Source organism: Diachasma alloeum, unplaced genomic scaffold (assembly GCF_001412515.2).
Source record: "Diachasma alloeum isolate Michigan unplaced genomic scaffold, Dall2.0 Dall_scaffold_00616, whole genome shotgun sequence".
NCBI classification, from domain to species: Eukaryota; Metazoa; Arthropoda; class Insecta; order Hymenoptera; family Braconidae; genus Diachasma; species Diachasma alloeum.
The window spans coordinates 86006-96977 of record NW_021680748.1 but is presented as its reverse complement, the minus strand read 5'-3'; the positions used below and the strand labels follow the sequence as shown (position 1 = coordinate 96977).

The 10972-nt window shown below is 43.5% G+C and overlaps 1 long non-coding RNA gene across 1 annotated transcript; it reads left to right on the top strand.

Annotated features, from left to right (window-relative positions):
* Nucleotides 1-8338: 8338 nt before the first annotated feature.
* LOC107043695 lies at nt 8339-8988 on the top strand. Its single transcript, XR_001461264.1, has 3 exons — nt 8339-8501; nt 8646-8733; nt 8863-8988. It is a non-coding gene; the product is annotated as an uncharacterized LOC107043695 (long non-coding RNA).
* Nucleotides 8989-10972: the final 1984 nt, after the last annotated feature.

Below are 10972 nucleotides of genomic sequence, written 5' to 3'. Positions count from 1 at the left end.
AAGAGTTCACATATCTTTTTAAGCGGATTTCAATCCGTAACGAGGAAGCCTCGTTACATACCTCCCTCCTTAAGAGAGGTTTCGACCCGGAATTTAGACGTTTCAAGCCAAAAACACTTCCGGAGTAACTACTCTTCACATTCCGACTTGTCCATCGGGGGGTCTTCCAAAGCTTCCCTATAGGGGTTCATCTCCACTATAGCGGTGTATTTGGCATTACGACCCGTCATATTTAAAAACCTGGTAAAAGTTTCTGGAGTGCTTCTTAGTGACCACGAAGGTTCCATTGAACGGTTTGTTCAAGGACGCTGAACGCTGTTCTGCAGCACTCGACAGCTCGTGACCGTGAACTGGGACTAGTTCGCCGACCTCGAATTCAACTTTCCTTCAGCGCGAGTTATAACTTTGCGCCTGTCGATCATTAGCTTCGGCTAATGCATGCCTAAAGGTCAATCTGAGGGTGTCATGGCGCTTCATCTGCTCGACGCAGGCCTCTGTTGGTGTTTCTTCAACTTCAACATCTCCTTCCAGCTTTCGTCTCAGCGAATTCGCTGACTCTGGCTCTCACTCGAGATTTAGAAAAGCCGGCGTTGCTTTCAGGGAAATGTGTTGAGCTGTATTATATGCAAAACGAAATGCATCCAAATGACATTCCCAATCACGGCGATCCTGATCTACATACGCTCGGATCATAGCTTTTAGCAAACGATTTACTCTTTCAGTGGGGTTAGCTTGCGTGTGATATGGCGGCATTGTTCGGTGCTTCATGTTGGTTGAAGCAGCCAAATCCTTCAAGTCCTTATTAATGAACTCGGTTCCATTATCGGTCAGCAATTCTCTTGGGGCTCCCCATCGGTAAATGATGGTTTCCTCCAGTGCTTTCCGTATCGTAGCACTAGTTGCTTTTCGCAACAGTCGAACTTCTATCCACTTCGTAAAGAAGTCTTGGATGACTAGGATATATTGATGTCCTGCTTTACTACGCGTAAAGGAACCCATGATATCCGCCGATATTCTCGACCATGGTTTCTCGATTGCGCGAGGTCCCACCTGGCCTATTGGGGCTTGTTGTTGCACTTTACAGCACTGACATTTGTGACACGAACTTACGTACGTCATCACGTCCTCAAACATCGCCGGCCAATAATAATGATTGGCCAAGCGTTGGCAGGTCTTATCAATACCTTAGTGTCCTGCCTGCGGCAAATCGTGGCATTCGCATATGGCGGCACGTCTCATTTCGCGAGGGAGAACTAATTTCCACTCGTCTAAGTCTTGGTTGTTCACCGAGGCAATTGTTTTCGGCCTTAAATGGTACAACAATCCTTCGGAAATTTTCCACCTTGGTTATTTCTCAGGCATTCTCTCTACAACTCGACAACGTCGGAGATACCATTTATCCTCGGTATCTACGGCCATCGTGAGTAAATCCTTCCCTCCTTCCGGTGCGCGTGACAAAGCGTCAGGCACATGGTGAAGCGCCCCCTTCCGGTGTATGATTCTGTAATCATACTCTAACAACTGGAGGTTCCATCTCCCTAGCTTTCCAGCCGAGTCTTTCATATTATGAAGCCACCTTAAGGCGCTGTGGTCCGTTATCACTGTGAAGGGATAATCCTCCAAGTAACAACGGAACTTCATAATCGCCCACACCATCGCTAAACATTTCTGCTCAGTCACTGTATATTTTGTTTCCGGGGCTGTTAATGAATGGCTCGCATAAGCTATAACTCACTCTTGCAGGGTAAACGGTAGTGAAAAATCGGGACAACCAATAGTCGGAGCCAACGTTAAGTGCTTTTTCAGTACTTCGGAGGCCTCTTGCTATCCTTCATTCCATAACCACGGCTTATTCTTCGAGTGTGTGCGTCCAAACAAGTTGAGTCCAAACAAGTTGAGTTGAGTGCGTCCAAACAAGTCGTTCATATTTGCTATGAACGCTCCTACACTTTCCTCCGCACCGTGTCGGCGGTCGGAAATATCTTTGTGCAACGCTTGCTGGAAATCCAGCGATCCGAATCGTGTACGGAGAGCGTGGCACATGTCTTCCCATGAGAAAACCTCCACGTAGCGATATCACGTGAAGGCGTTCCCCTTGAGGACCCCTATCAGGATCTTTACGAGATCGCTTTCCTTAATGGGGATTGCGTCTCTCGCGTCATCAGTCGCGGAGGTAAAATCTTCCACGTCTTCGTCTGGTTGCCCAGAGAACGTTATGCCCCACCTGGTTAAATAATCCAGGGCTTTACCGGAGCCTTCATAGTGATTTTTACGATCCTCGCGGCCGTAAAAATCGCTCTCCGTAGTGCTTGACTCGGAGGCTTGCCTACGACGCTCTCTGCGGCGTGCGTATCTCTCATTTCTCCCATAATCATTTCCTAGGGCGGTGCGCCCTGGAGGATTTGTGGGAGACTGTCTCGGAACCTCAGGCTCTCTTTCTCGGACGTTCTCTTGAGTGTTGGCTATTGCTGGCCCCAATTGTCCCCTCACTTCCCTACTCACTTTTTGCACTTGAGGCATTTGTTACCGTCACACCCGGAATTCCTTCCGTGGGCATCGTAGTTCCACTAGCTTTTCGGCTAGTGGTTTTGCTGCTTTTTGGCCTCACTTGTCCTTTGTGGGGAGGGGCTGCAGCTCCTATCAGCCCTGAAGTCAGGAGCTGTTCCTCTAATCTCTTCGTTTCTTCAGCGAAGGCTCTCAATGCCGCCATTTGGGAGGCTAGATCCTCTGGTGACCGTTCGGCCCCTTGGCTTAGCCTATCCTTCGGCAAGGGAAGGCTCCAATCCGTCGCCAACGAACTGATTGTCCTTTTAGCCCTCTCTTCCTCCGAGAGCGTCCCCTGTTTTTGCGGGTTCGATTTCGAGACTTTTTCACCTTCGGATTCTCCACCCCTACTCTCGGAGGTCGTCACTTTTCCAGTGCGACTCTTCTGCGTTTTCTTCTTGGCTCCCGTTTCGGGATCCATTTCTGAACCTTTCGGTTCGACCGGGGTATCAGGGGTTTTCTCCTCCCCTCTCCCTTACGTTTGCTTATTCAGCCAATCCTTCTTTAGTGCCATTTCTAGCCCAGGGAGTCTTTCGCGAGTTCAGGAGGCTTATTCAACCTCTGCCTTCACGAAAGAAAAGAGTTTTTTGGGAGCTCTGTAGCACCTTTTATACCCTACAGTCAAGAGTGGGGGGTCCTCCCTACTCTTGTTCCCTCTCCGGGTATGTGGCGCCCCATTCTTTGGATGGGCGGCTACTCTCGAGGTTCTTGGGGAATTTTACTTGTGCAGTAACAGTCCCTAGCAATCCCGAGGATCATCTAGTGAGTGTTTTCGAGCGGAAACCCACTATTGCTGGGCGATTGTCTGAATTGCCCCTGTCATGTCCCGTCATTTCGGACGTTTTAGGACATTTCCTGAGGTATTTCATGTATTTTCAGTCATGTTTCCCTCTTTTCTTGCTTTTTGTGAGCTTTCCTTCTTTTCTATTTGAAAACTTTCACTTTCCCGCGTGTGGCGGTACTTTTGAATGCCTTTCAATTAAAAAGACCCTTGTCCGACATTTTCAGCAATATTTCTACTGAGGTGGCGCCATCTAGTGACATTTTCCACCAGTCCATTTTCTTATCAGTTGGCAAAGAAAGTTTCTACTTTACCGACTGCCGTCCAACTGTGGTGGTTTACCGGCAGTGTTTAATTTATCGGGGAGACGCTGATGGCGCCTACTACCCGATTTTCATGCAAGTGCGGATATCAATTTTTGTTTTGGGGCGTTCGCCCCTTTCCTTCGTCGGTTGTACACTTTTGTGGGCTCACCGACGTACCTTTATCCTGGTCATATTTCAAGCCGAGGATTTTCCTCACATTTTTGGGAAAAAAAAGTCCCCAAAAAATCATCCGTGGAGTTTTTCACCCCACTTGCCTCGGGGCATTCCTCCATGGCCTCTTCCTCTGCCTTTCCCCTAGCTTCGGAGGGGATTGTACCCTCCTTGTTTGCCTCCTCCATCCGCCGTACACAGTAGGGCTCTTCCGCCTCGGTCAACGCCCGATCTGTAAGAGAAAGGGTCGTTAAATCTAATGTGGCGGTTTCTTCAGTGCCTTGCGGCAATGATGAGCCGTCCACGTTCTTCCCCTTCAGGCTTTTGCACCCTAGAGGTTAACTTCGGACTCCGGAGAGTCCGAGTTACCTCTTTGGGCTCTCTCGGCGGTTTTCACCACCATCAGCACCAAACCGTCCAAGATCCCGTCTTGCATCACTCATGGGTATTCCACCACGTGCACAAACTTTTTTCCTTTACTCTCCGCGGAGCGTCAAGAAATTTTACGTCTTGTCGCCTACGCGGTCAAAACGGAAAAGGACGCTCCTCGTGGTCATCTCCCCCAATTCCACAGGTGTTGGGGGTGGGGGGATTAGGACGCGTATCAATTAGATTAATCGCCACCGGTGGTCCCCCCTAGTGACCTGAACTCCGACCTAAATTTACATTTTTAGGCGGTCCTTTGGAATACCTTTGATTGACATCAATCAGAGGCGTACAATTTCGTCCTTCGCGCGGATTGACCGTCGCGTGGCGCGCCCTCGCGGGCGGAATCCGTACCACCTACACCTGCAGTCGGTAATGCTATTCTTTTCCAGAATAGTCTTCTTTACCGGGCATCGGTAAATGCGTCTTTCAACATTTTGGCATATTTGCGAGAGGAAAATTCAAATTTTCAGAATTCTCACCGTTTTTCACTCATTTCTTCCGATTTATCGGCCGGGAAAAGTCCCCCCCCGGATCTAAAGTCATTCTCCCCCGGGTGACGAGGAAAACAGTGCTCAAAGGCAAACCGCTCTCCAGCGAAAAATCGATAATTACGCATTTCCGTCGGGGAAAATAAACTCGTCCTCTCAAGGTCATCTCTCCCGGGTGTCGAGGAGACAAAACATCGAGGTTCTGAGAAAATCTCCCCACGACCGAAATTTCGTGCCTTTTGAATTCTATTTTCCCCTTTTCAAGGAATAACTAAAATTTGTTACTGTCGACGAAAATCAATTTCTCGATATTCCTCACATTATCTATGCGATAATTTCCTTCTTACCCTTTTCAGGGTTTTCTTTTACTCCATTTGCGTGGCCCCAAATTGGGTGCCATTTTGTAAGGATATTTTCCCGGGTTGTTCACCCAGGAAAAATCGAAACTACTTTTTAGCCGTCTCTCTCGCTCGACAATTGGGCGCCAGACGAACCTTCACGGAAGGTTCGACGAAAACCGGCCTCTGAGGCAAACTCGTCTACTCAGAGGACTTCTATGGCTGGGCAAATGGTTGCCTAGCTAGCCTTAGTGTGACACGGTAGAGTGGGCGAGGTCCACCAGGAGTATCGAATGCCAAACGTCACCAGCCACTATTCCAGGCTGGAAATTAAGCCCTACGGCCTAATTATCATTGTAAATTAAATTTACACTCATCCTCGAGGTTTTTCACGCTCTCAGTAGACTTTCTCCTCCCGAGTATTTCGACTCGGGAGTGTTTTAGAGCTAAATGCGAATCAGCCGGGAATCCTCAGAGCCTGGGACGCCGAGAGGCTGGTCTGACCTGTGTTTTGATTCAATCGCCCACCAATCCCTTGGCTATCTTCCAAGCCAGCAACACAGTATACGCCGGAAAAATCCTGGCGACTTCCCCGCTTGAGCGTCCGCGTTCGACTCACTCAGAATCTTACCAGGGCCTTCTCTCCCTAGTCTAAACATCTCAGCGACGATAGATTATTCCGTTACCCTATCCCGACCAATTAACCCGACGGGATTCCGGGGCCACCAGTCCTCTCACCTGGCCGTTGGTCCCTAGTCTACTCTGCCATAGCCTTTAGAATCGCCCTGTTGGACAGCCTGTACATCGGCCCGTTTTCCCCTAGCACAAGCTAGGCGAATTCCGAAATAGCGAAAGTCTAGTAGCACCCTCCAGACCTCCAGGGGTCGCGGTTTCACCCATAACTGCTATACCTTCGGTCTTTCACTGGTCTGTGGTTCATCTCATCTAGTCCTGGCTTTCTTCAGCCGCCTCTAGATGTCACTACCTGTCTCTTTTCAATCATTTTAAGAGTTCATATATCTTTTTAAGGGGATTTCAACCCGTAAAAAGGAAATCTTGTTACAATTCATACGAAGTTTATTTGAATAAAAAACAATTGTTGTAGATGTTGTTGGAAGTTTTCGGGGGATGAGACGGTCTTGTATGAGGGATATGAGCAGCGGGAGTTTCAGCGATGGGTTGGTTGTAGATAAGTTGACGATAGGGAATGTGTTGAAAAGTGGCTCCAGCTACTGGTCCTCGTTACGGTAACACCTCTCCTTATTACGGGATAGTGATGTTATTGGACAATTCATCATTAAATTTCATTATGGGGACATGCCATTATTGATAATTTGTTATAGGGGCAAGTCATCATTGGGACAATTTATAATGTGGACATTTCATCATTTTTCGTTTGTCGTTTTTCCTATTAATTATTTGAAGGCACTTGATCGATCATTGAATGAGTATTTTAACAATAAGTATTATAAGTTTAATTTTTTTGTAGGCATTTGATGACTGATTTTTAATTTTTTTTATTTCATTCCGTTTGTACACAATTTGGAGTCTCTTATACGCTCTCTATACTTTCCGTTCGAACTTCTATTTTTTCCCCTCTCTTATCAGTACTTATTTCCCTTTTCTCCCTCTTCCCCCCCATTAGTCTATAATTTAAAATCTCTTTTTCGCTCCTTATTGAATTGCCCGTGTGATGAAATGTTCGCATGATGTATTGTCCACATGATGAATTTATCGGATGATGAGATGAGCTGTGATGAATTGTCCTGTAATAAAATGGAATGATGAATTGTCCATTGTTAAAGAGAGGTAGATTCCCTCGTTACCTGTACTACGTTCTACCTCCTTACCATTAACCTACATTACCATGTTACTTGATAAACTATGTTACCATATAGCGATACTGTTAAGATGGAGACGAGACCGTGCGCATGCGCAGCTCTCGTCTCGACACGTTGAGGCGTGGGGTGGCTCATTCGTGTTCCACAACAACTAGACGCAGGACGAGTCTGACGTGTGCATTAATAAACCTTCGTTAATCTACAACTGTGTTATACTTATTGTGTTCTATCTCCTAACCATCTATCAGGTTATGGGCCCAGGCACGCTTCCACTGTGCAGTGAAACAAAAAAAAAATAAAAAGGAAAAGTGATGTCGGACGTGGAATTAAGTAAGTAAAGAATATCCAATTAAAATTAAGGGATTGCATCATCTCGGTGGGAACAACGGGGAGACCGAGCACAAAAATGGCCGACATCCGTGGAATACTGACGCGTCCGAAATAATTTAATCTAGAAGCTGAAATTGGAGATTATTATTTTAAATAAATAAAAAGGGCAAATGAAGTATCAAAAAAAAAACAATAATAATCTAGTTTTTCGTGAATTCGGGATGAATTGAAGGAATAGCGGAATTCTAAAGAATTAATAAATTTCTAAGGGAACTAGATGCGGGACGCGTAATAAAGGGGGGTTTGGTTGATGCGGTGAGTGCGTCGCCGGCATGGCGCGCGCGCAGTAATATATAAAATAGAAACCGCTGGAATGGAGACGCGCATTAACACATAAAAATAATTCTCATGCATGAGTGGATGAGTCCCAACCAAACCCGACGAGGAAAATAAATTAATAACGAGAAATTCTCCACTGGTTGGAAATCGAAATCCAATTCGTAAATAATTAATAATTATCACAGGTGACGACCTGGGGAAGTTGTGGGAAACCCTCACTTCAATATTTGGATTTGATGACTTCCACAGAGGAGAGGACGTAGTCCTAGAAGTGGTGGATGAGTCATTGTTAAATACAAGCTTGGTGAGTCACAAATGAAAAGGGCTCGGTGAGAGGTCTGGATGAGAAATAACTGAGAAATGCATGCGATTGAGTGCTAGTGAAGATATTGTCTAGCAAATATCAACACATTTAATTTAGCACCAATAATTCAAATAAAATACTAGTTATAAAATAAAAATATATATATATATATATTTATGAATATAGATTCTTAATTATATCCGGAATCGGGATGTTCCACCAAGTTGATTGGCGGAGGAAAATTGATCAATGATCAATTGATCAAATTGTTCAATATCAGAAACTAATCGACTTTTTGAGCACAAATTAGTCTTTGTGTACAATTCTCATTTGTGTTCAAAGCTCTAATGCCAGTAAATTTGAGTACGATAACTGGCAGCGGAGCAAAGGATATAACATTTATAAAACTTACCAATAAATAATCATAAACTAAAATTTCCCAACAGGTAAAAACATGATGGTAGATGGGCAATGGGAAGCACTGATAAAGTGGTATGAGGACAAGCTCTTAATAAACACACCACCCATCATGCCTAAAGTTTATGAGGAACATCCTATAGCTATTATTGAGGTCAGTAAGGAAAGAGTTGACGAGGAGAGTGAGGACGAGGAAAAGGGTAAGAACGACGAGGTCCAAAGGGATGAGAAGACGAATACAGGTCAGACGGCCGGACGAGTGGATGAGCAAAATGCAATAATAGCTACCACTCTCAAATCAGGTAATTCAAAACCCCAAATTAAAAAAATTGAACATANGAAGAGTAAGAACGACGAGGTCCAAAGGGATGAGAAGACGAATACAGGTCAGACGGCCGGACGAGTGGATGAGCAAAATGCAATAATAGCTAACACTCTCAAATCAGGTAATTCAAAACCCCAAATTAAAAAAATTGAACATATAGAAACGAAAGTTACGATAAAATCACCTGTAAAAGTTCACTCAAATGATCTGACGAAAACTAAAATTAATGAGAAACAAAATGCATTTCCAGTACAAGACAGACTTGAACAAGTATGTGCAAAACTGGATTCGGTCACCAATGTACTTCTAAAAATAACTAAATTACAAACTAACACGGGTACATTTTTAATGGAAGCGATAAAAGAAGTTAAAAAGGAAGTACAGGTGGGACGGAATGAGAGAAAGGATAGAATTCAGAACATTGAAGAGAATATGGAGAAGTTGTTGACTTGGGCTGACGATCAGGGCGAGAAGGTAAGCGAAGAGACTGATCAACCCAAAAAGGGCGATGAGAATGATATGGATAAGGAACTGAATGAAAGAATTCAGGAGTTGTTTAAAAGAAAAGAAATGTACCAAAAAGATGAAAATACCAAAACCAGCAATGCTGAATTGGTTAATGAAGCAATTAAATACAATCTATTAGACAAGGGGCCATCAGTAAAACGTGATTATAAACTTGATAAAAATACTAGGTATGAACATTTTCATGACTACTTTTACTCAGAAGTAAGATCTCATAAACTCTCACACATTATTGACAGTAAAGTTAAATTCAATGGTGATCCGAAGATTCTGGATGAGCATAAATTCAAAGTGAGAGATATTTTGATAAATCACATTGATAAAGAATATCATGTTAAAGTTGTAACAATTCAAGATCCAGTAGCAATTTTAAACAAACTCAAAGAAATTAAGAAATATGAAAATAATATCTCTTCGGCTACTGTAAGACTGGAAATAACAAGTATGAGATACGATAAAAATAAATCAACTGCTGTAAACTTTTGCAATAAATTTGAAGAAGCTATTCGTAATTATGAAAATTCACCTGATGGTACCCCGTTGTCTGAGGAAGAGAAAAGAGACGCGTTCAACAATGCAATTATTAAGTTAGTACCAATGGTACAACTATTACAGTCAACAGCAAAAATTAAAAACGAACCTCCTCCGACGTATGACCAATTAACTACTGTTATGAGACAAGAAGAGGCAATAAGGAAACAGGACGAGCCAAGTAGCACAGAGGTGAGAACAGCAAAACTGGCATCCAAAGATACTAGATGCTACGAGTGTGGCGAATTCGGTCATCTCGGACGAGAATGCCCTGGACGCGGACAAGGGAAATTGTGCTATTTGTGCAAAGAGTTCGGTCATACCAGACGAGAATGTCCGAAATCAGGTGAGACTTTTAAACCAAGAAACTATACTAGAAATATCAGTTCGAGGGGACGAGGTTTTCATGGATCTGGGAGAACATATAATTCGTTGAAAAGAAAATCAAACGGTCAGATTGAAACTGGGAATTCTAAAAGGGGTAAATTTTACAATCAGACAAGCAGAGGAAATTTCAAGTATACTAAACCCAGAACTACTCCTAAAGTCAGTCAGGAAGAATCAGGGAAATCTTCAACATCTGACAACAAAGAACAGGGTAAGTGAATAATGAAAAATTCAATAAATGATAAGTCACGCGAGGGTCAGGCAATGTTGGTGGGCGAGAGTGATCAGAGAAGCAAATTTATCATTAAGTTTCTAGCAGACTCCGGTGCCACAGAGCACTTATCAAACTCAAAATTAATATTCAAATCTATTGACGAGCAAACTAAAGGAGTAATTAAATGCGCTAATAAAAATGAAAACGCGGACTTGAAAACGGAGGGAGTCGGTCAGGTGGAAATCCAATTGTTAAATGGCAAGAAATTTGTGATAGACGAGGTTATATTTGCAGATGCTCTTCAAGCCAACTTATTGTCATTAAGACGCTTCGCTGAAATGGGACTTGGGATTTATCTGGATGACAAAAGAATTGACATATTTAATCCAGAGTCGAATGAATTGTTTATCTCTGGAGTATATGAGAAGCCATATTGGATTGTTGATTTAGAAATAAATAAATTTAGTGATGTCAATAAACAATTTCAGAAAAATACAATCAGACGAGTTATAGCTAATATGGTGGGAGGTCAGACAGAGATAAGAAAATACATGACTCGTAGTGTCACGGCAAGGCTTGACGAGGTAGCTTCAGACAAGGAAAATCAAATTGAAAGTAACGAACAAATTGTAGAATCAGTAACTGACGAGTTAGAAACTGGACAATCCGAAATAGAACAAAAAGAAGTAATTTTCAATGAAGA